Source organism: Chrysochloris asiatica, unplaced genomic scaffold (genome assembly GCF_000296735.1).
Source record: "Chrysochloris asiatica unplaced genomic scaffold, ChrAsi1.0 scaffold00052, whole genome shotgun sequence".
Classification (NCBI taxonomy): domain Eukaryota; kingdom Metazoa; phylum Chordata; class Mammalia; order Afrosoricida; family Chrysochloridae; genus Chrysochloris; species Chrysochloris asiatica.
In genome coordinates, this window is record NW_006408570.1 from 10408904 (window position 1) to 10426001 (window position 17098).

The 17098-nt window shown below is 41.4% G+C and overlaps 1 pseudogene; it reads right to left on the minus strand.

Moving 5' to 3' along the window:
• Window positions 1–810: 810 nt before the first annotated feature.
• LOC102829446 lies at window positions 811–13711 on the minus strand (annotated as a pseudogene).
• Between the last annotated feature and the right edge of the window lie 3387 nt (window positions 13712–17098).

Genomic DNA, 17098 nt, shown 5'->3' on the forward strand with positions numbered 1-17098 from the left:
CTCTCTTCTCTCGCTCTCTTTCTCTTTCTCTCTCCCTCTTTGCAACTGCTGCACTGGAGAGAGATTAGAGGAGGAGGGTTAAAAAAAATGTCTGTCTGAGTTTGTCTTAAAGGAGCCACGATCGATGCTGCCCGCTTGCAGTCCCCGTGCGTGTGTAAAGTGTGTGTTGCACAGGCGGAGAGGTGGATTCCGACCAGAATGCTAGAACCCGGAAGTAGTGGTGGCCATAACAGGTCGCGTCTTACACAATGCATTGGGCTGCAGCAAGTAGGTTCCTCGGCAGGGGTGGGTGCATGAAGCGAGCTCTGGCCGCACTGGAGAGGCAGAGAGACGCTCCATTAAATCGCACGACCAGACACAAACACTCACACATCCAGGGCACACACATAACCGCGGGGAGCGCACCCGTCCGTCGGCTTTATTTTCTATATTCTTTTCTCTCTCCCACCCCTCCGTACTCTTCCCCCAAAGCAGACTCTCTTGAAATAAATTGGGAATAAACGCGGGACAGGCAGCAGCGGGAGTTATTTTGCACAGGGCTCCGCGAATAGACTTCATTACTTCCATCGAAATTATTGGGGTCTGCCAGTATTTTTTTGGGGGGGGCAGCGGTGCTGAAGTGCTGAAGTCTCAGAACCAAACACCCCAATGGGGACAAGACAAACAAGGAGCGAGGAAGAGAAGGAGAAACCGGAGCGAGGCTGGGAAAGGCTGTATGTTGGAGGAGTCCTGAGAACGTGGGGTGGAGATGGCCCCGGCTTTTGCAGACCTTTTTTAAGAGTTTTTTTTTTTTTTTTTTTGTTTTTTTGGCTAACAGAGGTGGCTGCCGGTCCGCAGGAAGGGGAATGCTTGCATTTTTTCACTTTGGTTCTGGACGGCCCGGCGGTCCGAAGTCCCAGCCCGGTCGTCCTGCGCGAAGTAACAGACGAAAGGAGGGAACAATGAGCTGAGCGCCGGGAATGTGCCCCTAACGCCTGTTTACAAACACAAAGCTATTTATGATCGTCGGAAAGCGAAACCTGACTCGGGCTCAGAGCAGTCGGACCTCACCGGCGTAGCCGGGCCCCGGGAGCCGCGTGGAGGGAGGTTCTTTCTCCGACCCGCTCAGGGCAAGGAGGCTGTGCGCCCAGGGCGCGGCGCGGCTGGGCTGGCGCGCTCGGCTCCGGCCGCGCCGCCTTTGTCTTCGAGACGCTGAGGGGATCTGGCCTCCGCCACGCTCGGGCCTGGAGGGGCCCGGCGCCCCCAGCTTTTTCCCTGCCTCACCTCTCCCCTCCCTTCTTCCCTCCCAGTCCTTCTTTTCTGAGTTCCGCTTTCCTGTTACCACCCTGGCTTGACGAAAACTCCCAGTGCCAGAGAAAAAGAAATCTACCTCCAGACAAAAAGCTGCTTCTACATACAACTCGAAGGCTCCAACCAAACCACTGGTTGTAACTTTCTCCTTTTAAATACCTATTTTGGGGGTTTTAAAAACGTTTCTATTCTTTAGACTCTCGCTCTCTCTTGTCCTTTATAATTATGCTTATTGATGTTATTTGAGTATTTTTCTGTCCGCCTGGCTTTCATCTGCCGAGATGGCTCAGACGCAGCAGCCCAACCAGCGGGTTGGTAACCTCACATCACTGAGCAGGGCTCGCAGCTCGCCCGGCTTGGAGTAAATTTTTTTTTTTTTTTTTTTTCTCCCTCCAGCTGAAACCTTGCAGAAAACTCCCCCTGCGGTCTGCAGGAAAATGAGCTCACCCAAATCTCGGTAGGCAGCCGTGGAGGAGGGTTTGGCCAATCAGGAGGCGCCCCCGACAAGGCGGCAGCGTATTGGCTGTAAGAAAAATCAATTATCAAATAATCGATCAGCAGGGAGCTTCGATCTGCCGGGAATGCAAACTGCCAGTCCGGATTCCCGCCCTGAAGATACCCAAAAGGCTGACTCCCCCAAAGAAACCGGCAATGCACATCCGTCGCTGCCTCCCCCATCCCACCCTGCCAGCTGCGGATCAAACCCCAAACCCTTAAAGGGTGTGTAGGTAGGAGTAAGTATTTTGAGAAAGATTAGAGGGATACCTTCACGCTGAAAATGTTTGCAAAAGGTCAACTCTTAATGCGCAGAGTAAAGGATAATTTGCATCTCTGCGCGAGATAGGGCTGAAGTTTGTTAAGTGGGCTTCCTAAGAGCGAGGGACACAAGACGAGCATCAGAACCTAGGTGTGGACACAGGTTCCACAGAGCACACGCAGCCTCCTTGGGCGACATCTTTCCGTTTATTTTAGCATTTCGCCACGAATTGACGCCCAGTTTCTTCCAATACTGGAGCGTTGCCAAAAACCTAGTTGCTGAGCCTACTCAGCCTGTGTGCAATACTCCTCCTACCTCCCTTCGCCCCCTACACTGTCCTCGACACCACACCAGACCCATGTGTGACTTACAAGCTCACACACATTCACCGAAAGTCTTCAGATGCGCTTTGTTTTGAAAAAGTCAAAAAAAAAAAAAAAAAAAAATCCCCAGAATCCCTCATTAGTTGCCTCCCTATCTCCAAAACACCCAAGTTTTAGGATCTTTAGCTTATCTTCCTCGCATACACGTATAGCATTTGGGAGCACTAATGCCCGGATATATCACACGGGTTAAGTAAGTCCGTGTGTCAAAATCAAGAGAAACCAGGTGAATAAGCAGCGTCGTTACACCGGTGTTAGCTCCTCTTGTTCCCCCGCCCCTCAACGTGAACTTGGAAACAGAATTTCGGGCCAAGATAGAACCTCCCAGTCCCAGAAAGGCGATTTCTCTGTTCTTGGGAAGCTCTGCTAGCTAGGCCAAGCAACACACTCCTTTTCTGATTACCGAGAGGATCAACCTGGGTCGGCAACTTGGAAGCTTTTCCCTAAAGCCCAGCCCGAACGCCTTTCGACGGCTGCTTGCGGGAATCTGAGAATCATCTCTCTTGTAGGCCCACCAGACATCCGCGGGGCCTAGGATTGGGTTTTGGGGCGGGCGGGTGTCAAACCAAACACCGACAGGGACACATCTACGTTTTCGATGTTTAAATGAACTGCGAGGGAAATTGTGTAAGTATAATTTAACTGAGAGTAATTTACCGTGAAACACAGTTAGATGGCCATGCTCTTTACAGACCCATAGGTTCTCTGGCAAAGTCATAGGTAACGACCTTGGGGTTACCTCAGCACTGCAACCACGTCTGCAAATTTGGAAACAACTAGTTTTGTTTTTTTTACTATAGGACTTATTTTGTATTACTGCTTTCCAGTTAATTTTGTTCTTAATGTTTTGCTTTCTAGCAGAGATAAAAGAAGATCCAGGTTAAGTTATTCATTTTTCAAGCATACTGCAAAGCAGTAGGAAGTCTATTCTGTGCTTTCCTATGACTGTTCAGATTACCAATAAATGGACTTTGTAAATTATGTATGCACAGATTTTCTTTATAGAAAGAGCTAGTGCAAATTTGTGGCCTTGAAACAAACTCTTACTAGTTTTGAAAAGTGTCTTCTTTCTTCCACTCTCCCCCGCCCCTCCCCTCTTCATTTGTAACTGTGAACCAAAGTCTACTTTTAGGCCTTTAGATTAATTCTGAACAATCACAGGACTAAAAACACTTTTACAATGTAATTACAGTAGTACAAATTGTTTGCCCAAACCTCATTCAGGATAAGGATTTTACAATTAGCAAACAGTTTTTACAGTTGAGCTTGTTGAGAGAAATTGCACAGAGGATGTCTAGAGTTGCAATATAGCAGCCATAAAAAAAAAAAAAAAAAAAAAAAAAGCTCCATAACTGGGTAGCAATTAATCATCTATTAAAAGAAAAAAGTGAAGGGACAAGTTTAGATATCTTAGAAAATTAGCACTGATTATTTACACCTATTCTGGGACAGCACCTATTCTTAGATTCCTACAGATACTTAATTTTTCAAGGCATTAGCACTTTTAATTTACAAACCTTGGCCTGGTGAAGGGTCTGGACTTGGTTTCTAGCTCTTGTGATACAGGCCTTCTATACTCTATATTCCAGAGCACCTTCCCAAAGAATGGGAACTCTAGCGAGGCAAGCTGGGCCCTAGGTCTTTGTTGTTTAGACTCGCCTCTAAAAAGGCATTTAAAACAAGCAGAGTTCCTGTAGGTTGCCGTGTATCCACTCCTCTCTGAGAACTTCCCTGTAACTTTCTTTTCGCCTATAAGGAACTGTGCCTGTATCCTAAGTTAAGCGTTTGTTCCCAAAGTTCACACAGATGAGTCAATTCCAAAATCCTCAGAAATAAAAGAGGCACCTCTTAAGGTAAAATGTGTGTGTATTTGCCAGCCCAGAATAAACAAAAGCCAGTTAATCTATCGAGTTTGGCAGCTGTGTTCACAGAATGATAAGGGTTTATCATTTGCCACCTAACTTAAAGATGCCTGTTAAAATGTTGTGATTGCTTTTCAGGTTCTTCTGTGGTGTGTAGTGTTAGGGCTTGTACTTGCAGAACATTTATCCTTCGCATCTCACTATGCATTAGCATTTGCATTAAAAAGAAAGAAAAACAGAAATAAGAGGAGGGAAAGACAGTTTAAAGAAAATAGATTTTAAATCTAGTAGAGATACTTGAAGAATGCTTGGTGATAAGAGCTGGATGTGATATGAGAAAAGTATCAAGAAGTCAAAGTTAATGAATGGTTGTGAGAAAAGTGAAATAAACTATGCAGAGGTCTATTAAAGAGAGAAAACCCGGTTAGGTGATATGAAAGGAGGTTAACAGAGGGGATTAGGGAGGATGTTAATCAAGTGCCCCCAAAGCAATCCAGGCTATAAGGACTTGGAGGTTTGTTTACTGCATTTTACTTCAAAAAACAAAGAATGTCTGGATCCAGTTCAAAAGTCAATGAGAGGTCAGTTTAGACTCTTCAACCATCACAGAGAGAATCCTGAAGTTACTATATTCTGACTGGCTAATACCAAAGTTTTTGTTGTTGTTGTTGTTGTTTTTAATTTGGAGGGGGAGACTCTTTTGTTACTATTTTATACTTCAAATCATTAAAATGCTTTGGTCTCTAGAGGGGGAAAAACTACACCGGTTAACATAATTACTAGCTCTGACATTTTCAGAAGTTATAGAGGTCTTTTATTAATTAAATGGAGGGCTTAATAAAATATTCCTAATAAAATTTATGGTTGTCTTAAAACTTTCTAAACAGTGCTATAAATTCTTAATAAAATTAACTGGGAAATGAGTTATTAGCCCACACTTTGTGCCCCCCCCACATGTAGAATGAAAAGGGAAATCGAAGCCTTTTAATAAAATATAAATATTAGCCGAAGTCGCACATTGCTTTAAAAGAGGAAAATTCTCAACTAAGTTATTTCTAACAGCCTTGTCCTTCAGTATTCCACCAAAGCTATTCACAATAATTCAAGGAAAGAAGCAACCTTTTCTATATATTATATATGCATATATCTGTAAACCCATTTGAAATACCATCCTCAATTTTCTGGACTGTATTAAGTTTAATAAAAAGCACAAATGCACACATCAAAATTCCAATATAGAATCTTGAAGGTCCAGGTTGCTAATATTTTATTTGCACATTAGGAGATAATTAGAAATGAGAATCCTGCGGTTTCTTCAATTTACTTTCTTTAGAGGTAACTTTAAAATAATGCATTTTCTCAATAACATTTCCTTTGAACTCATTTTTAAAGGTGCATTTTCTTGGCATCATTTTGTTGAACAGCTCTGTAAAACTTTTTCCTATCAATACATTTCAAATCCTTGGTAAGTTTTCTTACATTGAGAGGCTTCTCTGCTTCACAGACAACGCTGACTGGCTGGCTGTTTAATATGAACAGCACACTCTCACACATACTCCAAACAAAACACAACAGCCCTGGTGGATTGTTTAGCATTTGAAGGCTTGATCTTTTGTGCCGTCTACTGGACAATGAATAAACTACAACCTCGTGTTTTTTTGTGTGTGTGGGTTTTTTTTTTTTTCCTTGCCCAGCATTGGGGGTTGTGATTTGTTGCTAGTAAGTAATGAGATGACCACAGGGGCCAATTTAGACTCCCAGGACAGGTTTGTGATTTAATCATGTTTTCAGATCCAAGGATAGGTTGTGATAGAAAGTATAGGCACATTTCAACCACTTGAATATGGCAGAAAGCTAACACATTTAAATTTAATACAGCTCTCTCTCTCTCTCTGTGTGCATGTATGTGCACAAAGTAAGCTTGGCAAAAGAAAAGATGAGGGGAACAGCCTCAGCTTCTCAGGAAATAACTATTGATGGTTGCTTGGCTCTGAGTGTGAATTTGTGTGACAGTCAGGTCACAGGTATCTACAGACTGAATTACCCAGAATGTATGAATACTTGGAATGTAAACATGACATTGTTCAGTATTCAAGAAGAGTACTTGTGGAAGATGAGAAATGGAATTGGTCAATACAAATTTTTAGGACAGTTCCCTTTTGGCAATCCTGGATGAAAGTGTGAAACTTCAGTGTTTTCACTGGGAGACCACATGTGGATGATGTCTTCTTAAATCTTTTTTTTTTAAGTATTGCATGCACTTTGGTTATGATTAAAAATATGTGGAACCGTGGCATTTTGAAAGCTTTGTATAAAAAAATCTAATAAACTAATTTTGACCTTTGTTTGATATTGACATTGTTTCTGAACTAATCACAATTACCACAGAGAAGTGATTTTGTGATTTAAAAAAAAAAAAACACCCCAAAAACCTTACAGCAAATCAAGCTGATTTTGCTGGAAGACACAAGGACTTCGGTGGTGGTTGCTGTTTAGTGTTGTTGAGTACAAGGCTCTTCAGACTGTTCCCCTGCTTTTCTGAAGTTAAAATATCCTATTGCATTTTAATAAAACCTATATATAGCACTTAACAAGCTATTGTTGTTGTTAAGTGCTGTCCAGTCGATTCTGACCCATAGTGACCCTATATAGGGTTTCCAAGGAGCAGCTGGTGAGCTTGAACCTCAAAACTTGAAGTTCAAACGACTTTGCAGTATGACTCATTAGCTCACAGCGCCACACCAGGACTCCAACTAGCTATTAGGGTATCTTTTAATGAAACCTTAATAGTAAAAAGGAGACACGTTCAGACATTATATTTATATACATGTATATTTCAATGTGTCACTTCAAATATACATTTTGATGTGTTCTGTACTGCCTCTGAATGATTTTTAAATATTTTGTTAAATATAGCTAAATCAGAGACCCTGGACTTACATTGACTACTTAAAACTGAGATTGCTTGATTTGTGGTGTCAAAGTACACTTTCGTTTCAATTGTTCTCAAGAGACATGATGGTAGTAGGTATCTTTCAAATTTTATTGTTGTTGTTGTTAAGTGCCATTGAGTCAGTTGTGACCCATAGCGATCCTGTGTAGGGTTTCCAAGGAGCAGCTGGTGAGCTTGAACCACTGACCTTGCAGTTCAAATGGCTTTGCAGTCTGGCACATTAACCCACAGAGCCACACCAGGACTCCCAAACTTTAGCATCATGTTATTCTGAGATGCTGTTTGGAGCCATTGATTTAGATTTTTCTTAAAACAACAACAATTTTACTATCTGTAGTTGGAAAATGTAGAAAATTCTGACTGGCAATCATAGTGAGTTGATACATCCTGAAAAGTACTGAGTTTCTGGGAGAGGTCTGGCCAACCTTACTGTAGTCCTCAAATGCAAACATTTACCTTTGAAGCAACAGGATAAGGTAGACTGGTCATGCTTAATATCTACATTGGACTGGATAAACGGGTGTATTTTATGAAAACCTTCAGGCAGTCTTACTGATTATTCAAAAATAAATATTTTAACATTTCATTGAGTTATCTAATGATTAAGAAAAACATCGAAGGCTTCCTGCAGCTCCGAAAGAATTCTAGTAGCGTGAAAAACACTGCAGGAAAGAACAAAGAGAAGCCTAAAAGGACGCCTGCTGAGTTGTTATTCACTTGTGAATCTCTGAAAATGTACTTTTCCAGTGCCTTTATTTTAAAATGCTTGGTAAAGGATAGGGTCAGCGCAAAAGAGGAAGCCCCTCAATGAGATGGATTGACACAGTGGCTGAAACAATAGGGCTTAAATACAACAACATTGTGAGGATGGCGAAGGACCGCGCAGTGTTTTGTTGTACAGAGGATCGCTATGAGTCTAAACGACTGGGGGCGGGGGTCCTAACAGCATTTGGAAATAAAAAATGTCACCTTCGCTGTCTTTTTTTAAAAAAGAAATAACGTCAGACAATTGACGCTATACTTGCTAAGAATTATACTTTCTCGAGGCTATTTAAGCCAAAAGGGGTCAATTAGAAAATTAAGAACAAATGGGTTAAGTTGACGTATAAGCCTCAAACAAATCGGTTGTAGCCAAGTCCACAGTCGTCCGAAGTGCCCCTTCTTCGTAGCTCACCCGAGATAACTTTATTTACCGGTAGGTCAACAGTGACATTTGGCCCTGGCGCTCAGCGGGGTTGCCCTGTCGTCTGTAGTGTAGGGGCTCTGATCTCCGAGTGTGGGTGGGTGGGAGGAGGATCTCTGGTCCCGTGAGCTAGGCCACCCTGAGCTCCGCCCCGCCCCGCCAGCACCCTTTGGGGACGCTGGCTCCATGGGTCAGTGAGGGTTCCTCCAGGAGACGCTTCGGACAGTGGGGGCTGTGGGTTCTGCTCATACCTGGCGTGGCGCAGTTCAGATGGGTTTCAGAGGAATGTCTCCTTTGGCAAAAGGGAAAGGTAGAACGGTACCCTTTCCTGCCAGTGTTCCCCCTCCCCGGCGATTTTTGACGTCCTTTGGAGTCCACTTCAGACTCCCGGAGGACACCGTCAGGCCAGGAGCGGGTGCTTGCAGCGGCTAGAGGCGCAGCGACTGGAACACACCAGCCTCTGTCTCTTGCTGCTTCAGACTGCACACCCGAGGGCGTCTTGCTCTACGCAGAGACTCAGAGACTAAAGCTCACCCCTACCCCCTGCCTCTTGGCCTAACTCTTGAAGCTTCTCGCCATCGTTCCTGGACGGCTGTTACCCGGAGCGCCGCCCATTTCTCAGTTCCTCTACCGAGATTAAGTGAGCATTGCGAGGTGGCTGGAAACGCGGGAGCCCTGGGGGTCTCAGGCCTCAGAGTGTCCCCTGCGGCTGCAGCTGAGCCCCCTTGGAGGAGCTGGAACAAGCGCGGGGTTGTGGCCGACGTTATTATTTCAGGTGTTCTAATGGGATTAGAGGCCTCCGGGGAACCGTGTGGGAACCGAAAGCTTCCTTCTCCGTAGCCAGAGGAAGGGGCAGTTCGGCAGGGCCCAGCGGCCTCTGCTCTGCGCGCAGTCAGGTCCCAGGGCGCTGGCGCGGCGCTCACACTTTGATGGGGTGGTGAACTCGGCGCCTGGGAGGGGAGGGGCGGCGGAAGGATGCGGCGAAAGAAGGCTGAGACAGGAGGATTAGAGGAGTGAAACACAAATGGAGTACCAAGACGGAAAAGAGGTAGAGAGCGCCAGAGCCAGAGGAACAGGACTGGAATCTGACCAGGACAAGGATCTCTGATAGTGTAGTGGTTACGAATTGGGCTGCTAAACTCACGGTCAGCAGTTCAAAACTACCAGCTGCTCCGCGGGAGAAAGATGAGGCTTTCTGCTCCAGTGAAGGCTTACAGCCTCGGAAACCGGTGGAAACCCAGTACGGGCCGTTGAGTCGGAACCGACTCCACTGCACACCGCCACTACTACCAGGACCCAGACCTTGGGCTCCCCCGGAAAGAGAAACACATTCTTTATTACCACAGAATGCTTTCTGGTTCGGAGGGAGTTTTATCATAGACTTTTGCTATTGTATATTACCTTTTCTAACGATTTCCACAGAGTTGTGTGTACACCCACCTTGCCCAATCGCAAACATTTCCCTTGGGAAGAAAAGGGAAAAAGTGTTTATGTATGTGTATGTGATGGGATGGGGATTGAGGCCAATAACCAGCATTGTCATTCTCTTAAAAATACCCCTTAGGCCATTCCAGAAATGATTGTACTGCTCTGTGAAGTTCCAGTCACCGTCATTAGCAGGGCGTTGTCATGATGGGTTGCCTCAAATCCACTTTTCACAGTCCCTCCCTGATCATAAAGAATCAGAGAATGATAAGGCTGGCAAGTCAAAGAATTTTTACATACCCATTTTACAGATGAGCAAGTTGAAACCCAGAGAGATTGAGTGATGCATCCCTTTCCATTTCTCAAGGTTCTCAGTTCTGGTGTGGTGGTGTGGTGCTGTGGGTTGATGCGTCACACTACAAAGTTGTTTGAACTACAAAGTCGGACGATTCAAGCTCATCGGATGCCCCTCAGAAACCCTGTACAGGGTCGCTATGAGTCGGAATTGACTCCACAGCATTTAACAACAACATTAAAAAGTCCTGGTGTGGAATGTAAAACTAAGGTTCTCTCATGTAAACTATCATATAATTCACAATAAAACATTAAAAACAACAACAACAACCAAACAGAACAGACAGTATTATACTATTTTCATATTTGTTGTTGTTGTTATGTACCGTGGAGTTGGTTCTGACTCATAGCGACCCTGTACAGGGTTTCTGAGGCTGTAAATCTTTACGGGAGCAGAAAGCCTTTCTATCTCCCACAGAAGAGCTGGTAGTTTCGAACTGCTGACTGTGAGATTAGCAACCCAATTTGTAATCACTACGCTACCAGAGTTCCTTATTTTCATATAGAAATGTGGAATTATATGCACCAATGTGTTAAAATGCTTAACTGGAAGGGGATGTATATTTTTATTTCTCTTCGTCTTTTAAAACTTTTTAATAGTTCAATATTGAGCATATATTACTTTTGTAATAATGGTGGGAAGCATTTAAATGGTAACATTTTAGAAAATTAAATAAAAACAAGAAAGCAGCTCTCCCCAAAAAAGTCCTGGTGTGGCACTGTGGGTTAATGCTTGGAGGCAAAGTCTATTTGAACAGCAAAGTCAGTGGTTCAAGCTCACCAGTCGCTCCTAGGAAACCCTATACAGGGTCGCTATGGGTCAGAACCGACTTGACGATACTTAACAACAGCAACAAACTTTAAAAAAAAGAGTTTTATATACTAAAGGACTCCTTTCTACTCTTCTTTTCACCTAAGAGGTCAGTGTCTCCAAGTCCCATCAAAAGCAGTTGTGTGTGTCTGCTGTTGATGGTGGTATGTAAGTGTGTGATTGTGTGGAGCCAGCTGATGCGGCCTCTCTTCTCCTCTACGGTCAAGATCACCTCTTTTAAAAAGCCCCATGAAGAAGACCCCTCTGCAGAGGACAGTGAGAAAGGAGAAGTGCACCAAGAGCATGTGTTTGGTGGTCATAGCATGGGACCTCTTAGGCCTTTGCTCTTCTCCAAAACTCTGCTGACACGTCTTCACCATTCACATACCCTGAAAACTCCAGGACTTTGGCACCACTTCTTGTAACTGAATGACCCTAACTGGAAAACTGGCTCAGGTTACCCAGAACAGGAAGGGGAACATGCAAGTTTTTATTCACCTCAGGATTACAAAGACCCCTCCTATCTTGTTGCTCCCCAAGAACTTACTTTTTAAGAATGTGAGAAGGAGCTTCTTAGAGTTCAAATAAACTTAATACTGGATTGGAATGTTTAAGTATAAGTTCAGCAACCGAGATCCATACTTTTTTCAAGGACATTCTGTGTCTATTATGGGCAAGATACAGTATGGAGTAGCCACTTTTTATTGTGAAGTATTTTCATTTTTAGCTCAAATGTTTGTTCCTAAAACAAATTAGTTATTTGTTTCTTCCCTTCATTAAAAAAATACAAAAAAAAACAAACAAACCCAAAACACCTTTTGTTCCAAAATTTTGTTGCCTTGAATTTTAGCTTGACTTGGATGCTTAGTACAGAAAACCTGCTTGTGGTTTGGTTATCTGAAAGTATCTATGTTTGGCTTATTATAACACTAAAACAATCTGTCATGTTTAATGTGTTTTTCTGTACTTATTGAATATTAACAAAGAATAAGATACCACTCTGTAAGATTTAAATGTTAGTAATATGCTCTGTCCTAGCCTAACTCCCATGATAAGCCTGCTGCATTTTCTTAGATACTTGTTGATTCATGTTTCTTTCCGTTAAAAATCTTTTGAGAAACCCAGATGTGTGGGATAAAATGCGCTGTATGCTATTTTATTTGCAACTGTGTAAAGATTATAGGCTGCAACTGAGGAATGGTTTTGAAAATTGATTATATTTATCTTAGAAAAAGCTCTATGCATGTATAAGATTCCCAGGTAGTACCCAGGATGGTGATAGTGAGAAAAAGTGCCAGAATTGAGAAGTAAGATGCCTAGGTTCAAATTTAGCTCTGTCACTAATGGCTTGATTGAATTAGAGGAAACTGATCACCTGCCAAATGAATTGGTTGCATTATTTCAGTCCCCATGCACATCTGATTCTTGTGTTTAATGATTTTGTATTATAATTAGAAAGGAAATGTGTAACTTCATACCGAACAAAAATGTTTAGTGCTGCTGTTGTGTTCCCTTGAATTGGTTCCAACTCATAGAGACCCTGAGTAGGGTTTCTGAGAACAGTTAGTGGTGGCTTTGAACTGCTGACCTTGCAGTTAGGAGTCCAGTGCTCATTTTTTTCAATGGCACACTTGCAATAATACCTTTTTCAAAGTAAATTTTAAATAAGCTGAGAGTTTGGATTTGGGATCGAAGAAGGTTATATATATTTGTCCTGAAGCAGTATTTCCTTCATGTGACTACAGCCCATTTATATACAATAGGCTTTTGTCTTTTTCCAATGTCCTCTGAATTACTATCTACTTATTCGTTTTACAGAGTTTCATCTAAAATAAAACACATAAGTGTATATATATATATATATATATATATATATACACACACACACACATATATATAAAATATTCATGTTATACATATTATATTCACGTTAACTTTATTATGTACAAATTACATTACGCAGCAATTTTTCACAGCCTGAGATGGAAAGAAAGACAGATGAGGGGGTGGAGTCCTGAGATTCTCAGCTGTCTCCACTCTTTTATATCATTTCAAAGTCCTCAGTGCTGCCTCTGCCTTGGTTCCCCATTAGACTTTGGGATACAGGTATAAGTTAGGTTCTGGTTCTGGTTCTGTCAGCCCCAGAGTCACCAGGCTCCCACCAGCAGGCATCGGGGGCAAATGTGAAGGCATCAGTTTATCTTGGTGACGGTGACAAATAAAGCCATTGTAGTTCAAATAAAAGGTAGACTAGGCATCATAGGTCCAGCAAAGCTCATCCTTGTCATGCTTATAGAAACATAGCTCTAGCATGTGAATGGGCAACCTCACAAGCTACCAATGGGCTTGTACAGTCCAATTCTCATGGTGGTATGTCAGCTGAAGAACCTTCAATCAAAGTTGTATAAAATAGTTTCAGGCCAGGAAACGGCAGAGGGTCAGTGATAGAATGTACCATGCCTGGCCCTTGGTACATATGTTCAGGATCTCATTGATGAATTCTAAATCAGATGAGTAGAGAGCGTAGGCATGGGAATAAAGGAAGAGTTTGGGAAGCTCTTGTCCCAGTCTTTCATACATGACAGCTAGGTTCTGTTCCATACTTCCATCCCCTGATAGAGTGGTAGGGGAAGGGTGGGCAGTCCAGGGGCTGGGAAGGGTACCAGAGCCCCAAGATAGGGGCAGGGAGATCTCTCAAAGAAAAAAAAATATTTTTAAGTGAAAGTATAATTGTTAGAATTTCTTTCTTCTTCTTCTTCTTTTTTAAATGCAGAATAGAATGAAAACAATTTGGATATATGCTACCTAAAATCCTCTTCACCCCACTTTGGGAAGTAATGACCTAAGGGCATCTTGGTAAGTTCTGAACAGATTTTTGTATGGAATCCTGGTGTGGCACTGCAGGATAATGCATTGGACTGCAAGGTTAGTGGTACAAATCCACCAGTTGCTCCTCAGAAACCCTATACAGGGTCTCTATGAGTTGGAACAAACTCAGCGACACTTAACAACAACAGCAAACACATTCTACTTTATCTGTGACCAAGGACTACTCAACAAATATCACACAATAACCACAGAAAGAAGAGATATTCAATATAGAAAAAAATGAACATTGATAATTAGGAAGAAATGAACATCAATTTCAGAAAAAATGAATACTTAGGTTTTAGAGATCAGCTTTGATATTTAGAGTTGGATTCTATTTTGTAAACCGATAACAAACTAGTTGATGTTGGTAAAGGTCCCATGGTAAAAGACAGCATTCTGATATATAATCACTACAATTTTATAAATTTAAAGGCCCAAAGTTATGATAATAAACAATTTTTGAAAAATACACAAGTATTTTGAAAATTATAAAAATAACAACAATATTTTATGAAAGCTTCTAAAACATTGTGATCTAAAAAATTTATCCTTTATATTCCAGGGAAGGAAAGCCTAAGCACTTTTACTTTTGGTTCTTTTTTTCCATCAACAAAAAACTTTTTTTTTTCCTTTTTTGAGAGTCTCTTAACAGGAAAATCAAGTGTCAGAAAAGTTCCTTAATGTCTCTAGATAGTAGTATCATCCAGATTCTGTTCTTTATATTTGAAAATAACAACTTAGGTCTTTGTTGAAAGACATACCTGAAAAAAAACAAAGTAAACAGAAAGATGTCAAAATCATGGAATTATGTTTTTGTTACCAGTTAGTTTTCTTTGGTTGTTTTAGATGTTAAAATTCTGAATCCTTTCTCCACTGACCAGGCAACTTTTGTTAGACATTTTCTCTAGCTCCCTAGTAAGTCACGTCATTTATTTGTAGCATTTGCCCACTGGTTCTGTAGAACTAGAGGTAATTTATGCTCAGATTTTTATTTCTGTATGCCTAATAATAGTAACATATCCCAGAAAGCCAAATGCCATTCACCCGATGCTTTTGTTTTTTGTGTGTCTTTTTCGTAAACACGGAATTAAGTTAAAACAATCATTTATCAAAACAATATTAACACCTAGCCACCTTAAAAACAAAGGGAAATCAAAGTAATAATAATAATAAAAAAAAAAACAGTTTAGCACAACCTGAATACTTGAGAACTTAAAAATCACCAAGTTGAAAATGGATAGTCATAGCTCTTACAGTAACTTTCTCTTTACCTTGATTCTAAATCAATACCTGGACACAGTAAGGAGTGTGACATTGAACTTCCAGTGCTATGCAAACCACTGCTGTGTAGGTCAAACTCAGCCATATTTAAATTTCCAACAATAATATGCTACCAGCGTCTGTGAGTTTACTGTATTGTGTTGGCTTACATGTTGCTATGATGCTGGAAGCTATGCCAATGGTATTTCAGATACTAGCAGGGTCATCTATGGTAGAAAGGTTTGAGAAGAGCTTTCAGATTAAGATAGATTAGGAAGAAGGACCTGGAGACTGACTTCTAAGAAAATTGATTGGTGAAAATAGAATGAAGAGCAGCAGAACACTGTCAGGTAGACGGGTGGAAAATGAGTCCCTTAGGTTGGAAGGCCATCATAATGTAACTGGGAAAGAGCTGCCTCCTCTAAGTAGTCAATCTTAATGGTGTGGATTGAACAAAGCTTTTGGGACCTTCATTTGCTGATGGGGCACAACTCAAAATGAGAAGAAATAGCTGCAAACATCCATTAACAATCAGAACATGGAATGCACAAAACATGAATCTAGGAAGTTGGAAATCATCACAAGTGAAATGAACTAAAGGTCAATAGCATAGGCATTGGTGAATTGAAATGGATTAATTGTGGCCACTTTGAATCCTACAATCACATGTTCTACTATGCCAGGAATGACAAATTGAAAATGTCTCATGTCTTATTCATCATCAAAAAGAACATTTCAAGCTCTATCCTGAAGTACGATACTGTAAGTGATCGAATAATATCCATATATCTGCAAAAAAAGACCAGTTACTATGGTCTTTATTTAAATCTACACACCAATCACCAATGCCAAGGGCAAATAAACTGAAGATTTTTACCACTTTCTGCTGTCTGCAATTGATCAAATGTGAAGTCAAGATGCATAGATAATTCCTTGTAATTAGAATGCAAACTTTGGAAACGAAAGGATCAGCAGTGGGAAAATATGGCCTCAACGGTAGAAACAATGCTGGAGATTAAATGATATGATTTTGAAAGACTGATAACTTATTCATTGCAAACACATTTTTTTCAACAACATAAGTAGCAACTATACACTTGGACCTGGCCAGATGGAATACCCAGCAATCAAAATAACTAGATCTCTTGAAAGAGACGATAGAGAAGCTCAATGTCATCAGTCAGAATGAGGGTAGGGGCCAGTTGCAGAACAGGCCATCAATTGCTCATACGCAAGTTCAATTTGAAGCTGAAGAAAATTAAATTAGATTTATGAGAGCCAAAGTATGACTTGAATTTAGAGACCCTCTCAAGAATAGATCTAACACATTGAATACTAATGACTGAACATCAGACAAATTTTGTGATGACACCTCAGAACATTATACAGGAAGAAAGTAAAAGGTCATTAAAAGGAAAAGACCAAAATGATGTCAAAAAAGACTCTGAAATTTGTTCTGGAATGCCTGGTAGTAAAACAAATGGAAAAAATGACAAAGTAAAAGAAATGAATGGAAAATTTAAAGGAGTGACTAGAAAATACAAAGTAAAGTGTTAAAATAAAATGTTCAAAGACCTGGAGTTAGAAAACCATAGGGGAGAACATACTTAGCATTTCTCAAGCTGAAAGAACTGAAGAACAAATTCAAGCCATGTTTTGTATTATTGAAGGATTTTATAGGCAAAATAGGAGCCCTGATGGAGTATTGGGTTAGTGTTGGACTCTGCTAGGTCAGGGGTTGAAATCTACCAGCCCACTCTGTGGGAGAAAGATAAGGCTTTCTGCTCCGGGAAAGGTTTACAGCCTCAGAAACCCCATACTGGGTTGCTATGAGTTGGAACTGACTTGAAGACACACAACAACAACATGGATAAAATATTGAATGATGCAGGAAGCATCAGAAGAAATGGAAGTATATGTAGATAGATAGATAGATAGATAGAGATATA